The sequence below is a fragment of the Leuciscus leuciscus genome, assembly GCF_965113295.1.
Source record: "Leuciscus leuciscus genome assembly, chromosome: 15".
NCBI classification, from domain to species: Eukaryota; Metazoa; Chordata; class Actinopteri; order Cypriniformes; family Leuciscidae; genus Leuciscus; species Leuciscus leuciscus.
This window is the reverse complement of record NC_138739.1, coordinates 4767848-4780766: the sequence shown is the minus strand read 5'-3', so window position 1 is coordinate 4780766 and position 12919 is coordinate 4767848. Positions and strand designations below refer to the sequence as shown.

General features: G+C 40.4%; 1 protein-coding gene across 22 annotated transcripts in view; it reads left to right on the top strand.

The window, feature by feature from the left end:
- Positions 1 to 12919, top strand: part of ptprsa (protein tyrosine phosphatase receptor type Sa) — a 204860-nt gene that overhangs the window by 53311 nt on the left and 138630 nt on the right. The window lies entirely within an intron of this gene.

Below are 12919 nucleotides of genomic sequence, written 5' to 3'. Positions count from 1 at the left end.
TTATTGCTCGATTTCGTTTTCTATCACTTTGTGTACATCGGAATGTCTTGTTTTTATGCATTATGTGCAGGTTTTGGCAACATAATTTTTTGTAAATGAGTCGAACATTTTTCAGATGGATCATTAGGCTGTTTTATTTCCTTCATGGTCAGTTTGGGGTCTTTGAGACCCCCAATACCCTTTCAGTAGCTTCAGAACTTCATGACTTTTCCTCTTCGAGGAGTGATCATAAACAAATTATTCAGAGGACTTTTGAAATGTTGCATTACTTCTGTTAGGAGTCTCTGATACCCCAAATATAAAATTATAATGAAAAATGCATACAATGAGATGCAAATTGTGGCTGGTCACTTTTGGCAGTTTAGATTAGTTTTATTGTCATTTTTTTAATTGTGTTGAAATGTCAATTCGACCCCATAATGTGGAAATCTGGAGTATAAAATAATTTATTACACATTTTTTGGGAGATTGTGCAGTTTGGTTTTGAATAGGAAGTAATTATTGCAGATAATGTTCATTCTATTCATCAAGAGTTGTTCTCGCAAAACTATTATACTGAGGATTTTTGGCTGTATTTTCATGGCATTTTAATGCTTTTTTGTAAGTTATGCTCTTTTTCAGACCAGTTGTGCCATGGCCTATAGACTATATCAAAGTTATAATGTTTAATGTTTACTTTCATTTGAAGCAGTACATGTGTTCATACAGTGAAGGTTTTAGCGAGACTGACTGAAAGCATAGTGCAGGTATTGTCTTGATTAATTTAGTCACAGATAATACGGGCCTCATTAATCACTGTTATGTGACTTCAGGGGCCCAGTATCAGAATGAGTCTGGACTGAAGTGGTTTTGCTTTTGAGAAAACCTTGGCTTAACAGTTTGCTTTGATCTAACAGAATTTTATATTCAGACTTTGTTGATGTCTCATCCTGTAACTTTGATGGCAAAGATCTACTCTAGGAACTCCTCGAAAAGGACGGCCATCGTCGATCCTTTCATGAAATGCGTACCAGCTTATTTTTGAGCGTTAATGGCAAAAAGGTGTTTGCTTTCACAGTTAAAATCTGGCTTTGTTCTTTGCTGCAACTTGCAAACTCGCAAGGATGTTGTAGATTCTAAATGTCACTATAATTGGACGATTTATCACCGCTGATCACTGTCAGATCTTGAGAGATGTTAAGACAAATGCGTAGGAATGCAAGCAAACAGAAGCCGTTAGCTGTGACTGCGGTCTATAAACCTGTAGTTTGGCTCATTTTTCTTTTGTGGCTAAACAATAACGCACAAGAAAACAATGAAGACTGGTTGTGTCAGAATGAAGACATTTTTTCAGAGGATGTAAAAACTTCGTTTGGCGAACTAACTTTGATTTCCCGTGTGCGCTCTGTGTCACCTTTGGACGAAAAGTTAATTGAATTGAGCTGTGGATACGAGTTCTGGTGAAATGTCTTTTGTAAGGTGTCTTCCCCAAGGTTTTGAAATTCATTTCTGCAAAGTTATTCCTTCTGGTGTCGTCTTTTTTTTGGGGGGGTGTGTGTTTTCCTACTCTTATCGCGGTAACCTTTTTCCCCATTTTAAATAGGGATCAAAGGACAACGCCTCAGAGAGATTCTAGACACGCTATGCCAAAATAAATATTCTCCTGACTTTAGAGAAAAGAAAAGGGCAGCGCTCTTGCATTTGCGTGCATTACAGAGATAGCCTCTTGTTTACATGAGCTAGAGGAGCTAATGATGCTAAATATAAAGTGTGTGTCGTGCTTTAAATGAGCAGCATCTCTCTTTAATTTTTTAGCATTAGAGACCTTGTAAGGTGTCTTATATCACTTCCTAAAATACATAAAGGGTCGTTTGATAGAATAGAGTTGCGCACAGCCTTGTATTCATTGGCGCCATAGTGCAGGAAATGCTAATGGAGTGGTAGAAATATCAAAAACACAATTATACAAAAAGCTCCCTCTCACTGTGGTTATTGTAGCCCTTGTGTGCCAATGTGATCGTAGTGGAAGATAAAATTAGGCGAGTTTGTGTATCAGCGAGAGCAGTGCAATTATCAGCTTGGGTTTTGAATGGCAGATGCAGTGGTGGCGGTAATGGCAGCTGTGCTGCAGCTCCTCACATTATCAGCAGAAAAGGGAGGGGAGGAGAGATGTTCGCCTAAGCTCTGCCAGCTAATTGTGTTTATTCCTCTTAATTTGTCCCGAGTGCTAAATCGGTGCTCTTCAGCTCACGGTGGGTGCAATTTGTCTGGTGGTTATAAAAGAACGAGGGCCGTGTCTTTGAAATGAGCTCTTCTGGTCTTAATGTGTCCGTAGCTTGCGTCCACACGCGCGGCCGGGCAGAAGGAGCCGTGGCCTCCTCGTTCTGCCACGGTTTTGCAGCTTTCCTCCACGACCTGAGGGACAAGCGGTCAGTCTGGTGGAATTATCCAGCACTTGTTCAGACGTGTTCCCAGAGAAAATCGCAATATTGTCCGTGACAGGCCTTGTTGAAGATGAGGAATGGCCTCTACTGGTAAATTATATTAACTCTCTGGCCTATGTTGCCCATTCAGTCCAACAGGTTAACGGCGAATCCAAGATAAGACGCCAAGCAACCCACCCCTGCTGACGGGATTGATCCATCTCGCCCCAAAGTTTAATTTCATCTCACGGTTGGCCAGTTGCCTACGTGACGCTGCAGGACTGATCGTCCGGTCTCTGGGTACTGAGTACTGCAGCGGTGCTGATAAAGCCAAGAGCTACTACCTTCTCCCCACACACCCTAGCAAGGCCTAAGCTTAAACCCCTCACCGCAAGACTGGATTTCAAACCAATGATATGCTCCGCTTGCTCTGATGCCGCTGTGATAATGCGTTCATTACGGTAGGAGGGCATTACATACCCGCCACCCAACCTCTACCCCTCCCACAGGCCTCGATATGTTTAGCTGATTCATTGAGGGCACTTGTTGTTTACCCCCGGTCCCCACCATCATGATTTTTCTGCTTTCTGCTCTTTAAGTATGATGACCAGCTGGCACTCCAGGTTGATGGGCATCTCGCCCATCCCCGGGGGAGTTTAGACAATGCAGATCTGTCATTAACACGCCCCACCTTTGCTTCAATCTGAGTTATGACCCCTACGAGGGTTGTGGAGACGGTCCCCACCCTGTTATCCATGGCTGGAGGTCAAGATGCCATCTGTGATTGGTCTGCTTATTCTCCACTTCGGCTTGATAGTTTACAGACCCCAGTGAACCAGATTGAAGGGTTGGATCCTTATTTGATAGACTTGGAGTGCGTGTGACCTTTCTGTAGGGCGACTCCAAATGAACAACAAAGTCATTAAGGGGAGCCAAAACAATAAAGACTGTGAATGCAAAGTAGAGTCCTCTTGAATATCCCATTTGCCAAATTAAATGCTTCTAGTTTAGGGATATGTGCTAGTTTAATATTGTTATCAGGGGCCTTGCTTGTTGAGGCCTGGGGTGATTGAATTTGCTGGGGCAAAGACAGGGTGTTGGTTCGGCAAGATTTGTTTGGGACCAAGTAGAGCTGAAGGGGTTTATAGTGACCCTATAGAAACTTCAGGGCCCAGTTAAGGGGACAGTTTTCAGGATGAGGGGCTTTTTCATGTGCTAAAAGCTGCTAATCCGCTGGCCTTTGTATGAGAGCAGAAAGCTCGGGGCAAGATGGGAAAGCCATGGCTTTCAGAGCCCGGCCTTTTGTTGTCATTTCACCCAAATCAGGGGACATCTGTTAGGATCGGGGGTAGATTCCCAGCTGACGGTGGAGAACGGGGATGGAGGAGGAGGAGGAGGGAAGGACAAGATACGCTGGTGGGGGTGGGAATGTTTGAGGGCTGATGGATGTGTGTAATTGTTTGTAATGCAAGCATGAAAACATGGGCCTCTGGGAGCCGGAGCCGCATTTGTATGTGTGTGGACAGAGGGGCCTTGTAGTTATGAAACAGTCAGTCAAGTGTAGATGGGGTTAAACACGAGTAAATACCTGCCTGTCAATGCAAGCCATGCTCCCTTAATTAGGAATGACAAAATGGTTTGACAGCAGAGAAACAGGGAGCGCTATAGCCTCTAACTAGCACAAATGTCAACATGTGATTAAGCTCTGTTGGAAACTCATTACGTTCCTGAAACGCGGATCTGTTTTTCAATAAAAATCACATCTCTTTTTGTTCAAGTCAGTGCTGAATTAGCGATATCACTCAAGTACCGTTTTTCCATTTGCATCCATTTAAGATTCAAAGTTGCATTCACCCAAAAAATTCTATTTTGCATAAACAAAAGCTTCTTTTTTTAGGTTAATCATTGTAATGACAGTTAAGCACATTTTCCCTCTAAATTCCTATTGCTGTCCTACTAAATATGATTTCAGGTTTTGTTTTAAGCACAAAGAGTTAAAGGTAGTAAAATAAAACATTGATCACTCCTGCATGGCATTTCGATTATGGCACTCTGTAATTATAGCTGTACTGTGTTCTTCGAGTGAACGAGGACGTGTTCTACACGACTGAGTCAGGGATGCTATAGATTCTGCGTCAGCGGGGCGTAAAAGAGCTAGAGCGAGTGCGAAGGAGTTCACTCTCTCTGTCTCTTCAAGCGAGAGGGAAAGATGATTTGCTATGTGCAGAACATCCCCCAACCCTGCCCTCATGCGATATGACATTTTGACGTGTAAATACAAGGCCTCCAGGACGCCGACTGTCCTCGGGCTGATAACATCATTATCTCTGATTTAATTGCAGCATTGAGATGCCACCTGAAGATGTTTATTGAATTGGTGTGTATTCGGATATGATGCATCACCTCTGGCCGACAACATGTTTTTTGTGCTACTTTTCTGCTTTTTAGCCCCTGCCATTGAGAACATAATTGGAAAGTTAGATAAATTGAGATCAACTTGTGTTTATTGTACTGTATGCACAAGTAATCCATTTTAAAAGTAATACTGCCTCTGGCGGGGGGAAAAACAACAACCTGCCAATATTGCGAGCCCAGATTACTTTGTGCCAGGATGGAGGCGGTCATCTTATTTGTTTGTTTTCCTAGAGGCCTCCTTTGCGTTTTGAAGTTTTCGTATTCTCCCATTTTGCTCATAAATGAGGCATGAAGCCATACTTGGTGTTTTGTCGCGTAAGTGGGGATTTACAGGGAATGAAATCCCGCCGCCGAGATTACCGAGACTAATATCACCTTGCGATCTCCTTTTATTAGCTCCATTACATCCTCCGTATTCTGACCTTGTTTCGGCAATGGCTGCATTTCTTACATGGACGTTTTATCTGCCCAGTGGGGACGGGATGGAGCAGGAGGGGAAGGGGTTGAATCACAGACAGCGTGAATGAATGAGGAGATGAATTGCACGTTATCTTCCCCCTGCCTATTCAGCGTGTGATTGGGGAGGCGATAATGTCGACAAACAGAAGGGTGTAGCCTGCGCCGGCGGATTACAGTCGACTAAACCAACGAGAGGAGATGCATGGGATAAAACATGAATGCGGTATTAGAACTGCTCTTCCACTCGGACACGTCTCTCGCTTTGGGTATATTGGGAAAATTGTTTATACGACTAAAATCAGAAAACTTTGGCTGTCCATTTAACTGCGTTTTTGGGGCCTGGAAATGCGAACTTTTGAGCGGTTTTCAAAGTGCAAGTTTTTTTTTAAACGATAGCGTTATAGTCTTTGTAAACTACAAAAACATGAATTTGTTAATATATTACGTGTTCAGTCTATAGGCTTTTAGTTTCTTTACAAAGTGACATCGCCATCTACTGGCCTGGCTGCATAATACAGCGTTTTTAGGCATTTCCGCGGATATGTGTGAGCGGGATCGTTTTGACAACGTTGGCGTCTGTATATGAAAAACATTTCCATTCTCGGAGACACTAACGTTAGCATTTAGATAAAGTACTTAAAGACAACAAAATTGAGTTTCAAAAAAAAAAAAAAAAAAAATCCCCCACTGAAAAAAAATGGTGTAAAAGAATTTTCACTTGAAAATTGCATGTAAATTTCACAAAGAATTACAAAGAAACTGCAAGTTACATGTTGAATGAATCATGCAATTTAGAAAAAAATTAATATTTCAATGCTTTTGCGTTCTCTCACAAAAGTTTTCAGTTTGCTCACAAAACACTGAAATCCGTAAATCTCTCCGTTTGTGAAAACAGGATATTTTCAAAGACATCATAAAATGTACTCCAATAGTCTCAGTTTTATTTACAAACTCGAATAAACCTATTTTGCACGTTTAGCTTGAAAGTTTACTTTTAACCTGCTAATGTGTCACTTTACAAAAGTTGCTAATCAGCATTGCTAATGCCATTTTTTGTGTTGCTTTTCATCTGCCTTTTTACCTTTTAATAAGTATGCATGAAATATGCACACTGCACAAACTCTCGAATAGCGTCCGCAGCCTTCAAGCGGAGCTAATACGCTAAGAGGGCCTGTACATTGTAAATCACTGTGCTCTTGTTCTTCTAAATAGTCGTCAGAGAGAGACGTGCTAGTAATTCGTAGCAGAGGGCAGCCTTGTTTGAGTTTAGCGCGACAGGCTTTGAAAGTGATGGATGGCCATCTTTCTCTTTGTTTATCTCTGCAGATATCTGAATCTTAAAAAGCATGAAAGCGGGAGAAAGATCTGAGAAAAATCAAACTAAATTTATTCAGCTGGAGATCCGAAGGTCAAGCAAACATGTTTTTGTGTGTGTGTGTGTGTGTGTGTGTGTGTGTGTGTGTGTGTGCGCGTGTGTGTCGGGCCCCATGATTCAATTACTAGATGTTTTGAAAGGATTCATGTTGCTCTTAGGCAGACGTATCGTGGATTACATTTTACCTTATGAAGTGCAAAAGAATTGAGCCATCGGATAAGAATATTACTTGTGTGAATAAAACAGATCACAGACTGTTGTTCTTGCGGATTTTGTAAGAGGTTCTCAATCGATGTAGACAGGAGTTTTCATATTTCAGTTCATGCATCTTCACTTGGATTCTGTTCCTGTGTGTAGCTCCGCCCACTCTGGAATCTCATTGGTCCCAAATCCTGCAATGCATAAAACATTAAACAGCTTCTGATTGGTTGTGATTGTTTCGCATTAGATTCATGGTTATTGTGGAGATACCATCACTTTTTTGTGTATATATCGTGATTAATTGTATCTAACATAAACATTTATATATATATATATATATTTATATATATATAGATATATATAATGTATACACACACTGTATATATTTATATACATTCTTACACACACTCTTACACACACTTACAAACTTTAATATCACATGTGATTAATCGCAATCAATCGATTTGACAGCACTAATACACACACACACACACACACACACACACACATATGTACATGTGTATATATATTATATTAGTGCTGTCAAATGGATTGATTGCGATTAATCACATGTAATATTAAAGTTTGTAAGTGTGTGTAAGAATGTGTATATATATGATTGTTTGTCATTATCTTTAATAAATAAATAAATATAATAAATACCTTGGATTTAGTTTGTACCATGTGTATATGATTAAAAAAGTCCTTCAGTTCCAGGATTCCAGATTCCAGATTCCTGTATTTTTCCCGTTAATGATGACTGCAATGTCTCCTGACAGGAGTTTTAAACACAAGACAAGCAAAATCAGAAATGAACCCTGTAAAATCAGCATGCATTCGTGTCCAAGGAGCCTTCGCGGGCATCCGAAAAAGAGCGTATCGATTTCCCGGTCCGTGCCAAACATGCATCGCACGCGCGCACACACACACACACACACACTCAGGAGTGGGAGTGTTGGCAGCTCTCGATGAGATGCATGAGCTCAACATCAGAGCGTCTCCTGGCTTTGTGTCTGCGCTCCCGCAGTTCACGGGGTGAGGAGAGACTCGGCTGCTCGTGTGGAGGAGGTGTGTGTATGTGGAAGCCGTGTATTAATAATCTCGTGCTCCGTAGATTCACCGTGGGCTTAATCTCGCTGTTACGTGCTGCGTTTCAGAGGTCAGAACCAGACGCTCGGCTTCTGAAGGCCTGCGTTTCTGCTCGAGCTCCGTCACGAAACCTCTGAGACGCCGGCTGAACCTCAGAAGTGACCGATTCTATAATCGGACTCGTGTCTATAACCAGTGTCTATAACCAGTGTCTGTAACCAGTGTCTATAACCAGTGTCTGTAACCAGTGTCTATAACCAGTGTCTATAACCAGTGTCTGTAACCAGTGTCTGTAACCAGTATCTGTAACCAGTGTCTGTAACCAGTGTCTATAACCAGTGCTTCTTTCACATCATCTGCTATTGTGTATTTAATATTTATTTTTCTTTTTTTAACAAAGGGTCAGTGAAAGAAGGTCTGAAGGGGTTGTTTGTTAACCTTAGAGTGTATGTATGTATGTATATATATATATATATATATATATATACACTCTAAGGTGAACAAACAACCCCTTCAGATCTTATGATTACATAAGAATTTTATTATGTAAGAAATTATAAGCAATTAAACTTAAAAAATGGTTAAATAAATGGTTTCACAAATATAAATATTACATTATAGAATATATTTATAAATAAATATATTATATAATATATTTTATTTATAAATATTATAATACTTATTATTAATTACTTATTCATTTTTAATAATAATTATTTTTCAAAATATTAAAATTAATGTAATGAAAATGATATAAAATCGGTCTGAATGATTTAACAACGAGCTGTGAATTTTTTGGTAGTTTTCGGTATTTAGCGTATTTATTATCGACATTTCATTTGCTACATTGAAAGTATGTTTGGATTCATTTGCTTGGATTTATTTTCAGTGAAAATTCAGTGAAATTAAATTCTTAACTTTCCGAAAATTTTGTTTGTTTACCTTAGCATTGTCAAAAGTGTATGCTTTTTATTTTATTATTTATATATATACTTAATATCTACTTTCTAAGAAAATATATTACCCAAAAAATTATTTAATAAATTAATATTAATGCTTTTTTTTATTATAATTATTTTTTATTTTTTTACATATTACTTAAAAATACACACTTAAACGTAATTGTCAAGTTTGAATGATTTAATTAGCACCTATTTGTTGGTAGTTTTCCGCATTCAGTGTGTGCATGATAACTCCGGCCACATTGCGGTGACTCCTGAGATTCAGTGCCAGTTCTGCATGAGTCTCAGTCCTGTGACCCGGTCCAGATGAGGCGTCTTAGAAGGTAGCGTAATTACGTTTGGCTTTAGCTCTGGCCGCGTGTCTATCGTGCGTGTAAACGCTCACAGTGGAGTGTGTAGTGGTAGTGTGTGCTAGTGGGTGATATATGTGTAGTGGCAGAGGAATAGATCCACTCTCCCATGGGCGTCCGGCTTATTACAGTGTGACCAGTGAACAATGGCTGTATACGGTACATTTATCTATTTGTGTCCTCCGGCGATGTCCAGCGCCACATTCATCCGAGCGGCTCGGGATAAAGCTGAATCCACCCTACGCCGAGTCACACTCAATTATCAGAGCGCCAGCGACGGGCGCCGATATTCTGTCACCCCCTAATTAAAGCCGGCCTGCAGTTTTTCCTAAATAAAGTCGATGCCCGGATGAATCAATACAAAGGCTCGGCAGACACTTTCCACCAAATAGGGTTCTACCTTTTAAAAAGGCACTTTATTTTATTTTTCAACAGGAAATCGTTCGGAAAATGTTGTTCTCAGGATGTCATTGATTTAAAAGCTCCACATGATGTCACTTCCATGATGTCACAGTTGTATCTAATAGTTCCTGTTCCGAAGAAACATGAGATTTGTGCCTTTATTGCTTTAAAACGTAATGAGAGCCCAATTTATATTATATTTTAAAGTGTCATTTATTCCTGTGATCAAAGCTGAATGTTCAGCATCATTACTCCAGTCTTCAGTGTCACATGATCCTTCAGAAATCAGTATGATGATGTGATGCTCAACAAACATTTCTGATAAATGAATCAATACTTTTATTCATTAAGGATGCATTAAATTGATCAAAAATTACAGTAAAGATGTGTATAATGTGACAAAATATTATATTTCAAATAAATTGTCATAATATTACACAATATTACTGTTTTTTTGTTGTATTTTTAAACAAATAAATGCAGCTTTGTTGAGCATAGGAGACTATTAATCTGAACGGCAGTGTGTGCGTCATGATCATTTAGGGCTGATTCGTGAGAGGTGCGTTTCGACGACATGAAAGAGAGTCCAAATGACCTAATGCTGTGTGTAGACTACAAGATGATGAAATGATCTGTTGGGATTCGTATTTGTGTGTGTGTGTGTGTGTGTGTGTGTGTGTGTGTGTGAGTGTGTGTGTGTGTGTGTGTGTGTGTGTGTGTGTGTGTGTGTGTGTGTGTGTGTGTGTGTGTGTGTGTGTGTGTGTGTGTGTGTGTGTGTGTGTGTGTGTGTGTGTGTGTGTGTGTGTGTGTGTGTGGTGTTGTTGTTCATGCCTGTGCCTGTGTGTGCGTGTGTGTGTGTGTATGTGTGTGTGTGTGTGTGTGTGTGTGTGTGTGTTGTTGTTCATGCGTGTGCGTGTGTCGCTGAAGGCAACAGCGTGTGTGCTGGCGGGGAGCTCCGGTCGGTGTGGAATGAGGAGGCGAGCGTGTGAGTGTATGTGATGCACTCATATCCGCCGAAAAGAAGAAAAGGAAATGCAGAAAAAGATAATGAGTGGAAATAGAAATAGAAATCTCAGTGCATTAAGACTAAAAGTGGCCAGAGAAGACGAAAGGGCACATCCGAACTAGATTTTTACAGACGCTATACGGTTGCTAATGTGGTCAATTAGGTGTTGCTATGTGTTCAGAGACCTTTCTAGCAGTGGCTTAAAGGATTAGTTCACTTCAGAATTAAAATTTCCTGATAATTTACTCTCCCCCACGTCATCCAAGATGTTCATGTCTTTCTTTCTTCAGTCGAAAATGAAATGAAGGTTTTTGAGGAAAACATTCCAGGATGTTTCTCCATATAGTGACTTCAATGGGGTCCAACGGGTTGAAGGTCCAAATGTGAGTTTCAGTGCAGCTTCAAAGTCTCGACACGATCCAGCCGAGGAATAAGAGTCTTATCTAGACAAATCAGCTGACATTTTATAACAAAAAATAAACAGTTATATACTTTTTAACCACAAATGCTCGTCTCGCACTAGCTGTGATGCGACACACATTACGTAATCAGGTTGAACGGTCAAGCGTGACATAGGAGAAAGAACCGATCTAGTGTTTACAAAGCGAACGTGCAAAGACTAGGTCAAACGCCCTTTACAAAAATAAAATAAAAGGTAAAGCAATGATGTCGGATGATCGCTCTACATTTTCCGCCTACGTCCGGTTACCGCCTGAACTTTCCAACATGTTTACGTAATGTGTGAAGTCGTGGACGTGCGAGACGAGCATTTGTGGTTAAGAAGTATATAAATGTTTTTGTTTGTTATAAAATGTCGGCTGGTTTGTCTAGATAAGACTCTTATTCCTCGGCTGGATCGTGTCGAGACTTTGAAGCTGCACTGAAACTCACATTTGGACCTTCAACTCGTTGGACCCCATCGAAGTCACTATATGGAGAAAAATCCTGGAACGTTTTCCTCAAAAACCTTCATTTCTTTTCCACTGAAGAAAGAAAGACATGAATATCTTGGATGATGTGGGGAAGAGTAAATTATCAGGAAATTTTAATTCTGAAGTGAACTAATTCTTTAAGCCAAAAGAGCCTGATATTGTGGTCTCAATGGTATACGGATGGTGTCGTTCGGCGTCCGTTGACATGTACACGCCAGTTTAATGAATCCCAGCACTCCACTAGAGCCTAGACACACGTATTAGCAATCGCCTCAAATTGTATGTCCCTGCCATTCACTTTCATCTCGCTTCAGCTAGGTTTGTATTTTCTTTGCTAAAAATGTTAGCTTCACCAAAACAACAAGATCAGGGTGTCTTATGACCCAAACACGGGGCTTTGATAACTCAGATGGTGGCATGCTTGTAATTTGCCCAAGCTAATATTGTTAAAGTCTAAGTGTCTAGTAAACAACATCTCTGGCTCTTTCAGATTCCAAATAAGGAAGCATCCCAAGTATGTTTCGTGTTGTTTGGCGTCTCTCATGTTACCATTTCTTCCCATCTGAGAACGGCGTTTGATGTCCGTTGCCATGTTGTGATAAGCTCCATGCGGGACATCTGAATCTTCCCGCCGGAAAGTTCCAACAACTTTGAGAAGCAGCATGGTGACTTCCTAAACATCTGTGTGGGCAAAGTGAAAATTTGGGGATCGTTGTGCGCAGCTGGAAAAAGTCAAACTAGCCAGAAAAATGTGCTATTTATAAAAGTCTAGAGCTAAACTATCTATTATCATGGTAGGAATTTTGTAACTCCCCAAGACTACTATTAAAATAATTTATGATTAGTACAGGTGTCCCACTGGGTTATGTCCTTGGCCCTATTGTTTTGCACTTGAAACTGTGCCTTCTAGTGATGTTTTATTTATTTATTCTGTATTCTGAAGCGAAATCCTCCTAGTGTATGTGTTCACTAAAAACATCCAGCATAACGGTAATAATTGTGCGTCTAGTGGAGCTGCTCAAGGAGGGCTATTGATTTTCTTCCACTCTCTCCGGCTTGTTTTTCTTTATTTTACCTTCGGATTCCAGCTTGGTGCGGTCGGATCTTTCACAACCCGTCGTGAGGTTTCCTCCTGCTTCTTGGATGCCGTTCAAGCTGGAAAATAGTAACAGAAGTGAAATTCGATTACGGTGACACAAAGGATGCTCATTTAAAAGGCATGAAAGTAGTTATCATCAATGGATTGCTTTGTCCTAGAAGTGGTGGATTTTTTCAAAGATAAGAGAAGGGTGCTGCTTTAAACACAGACATGCTTGTGGTACACGC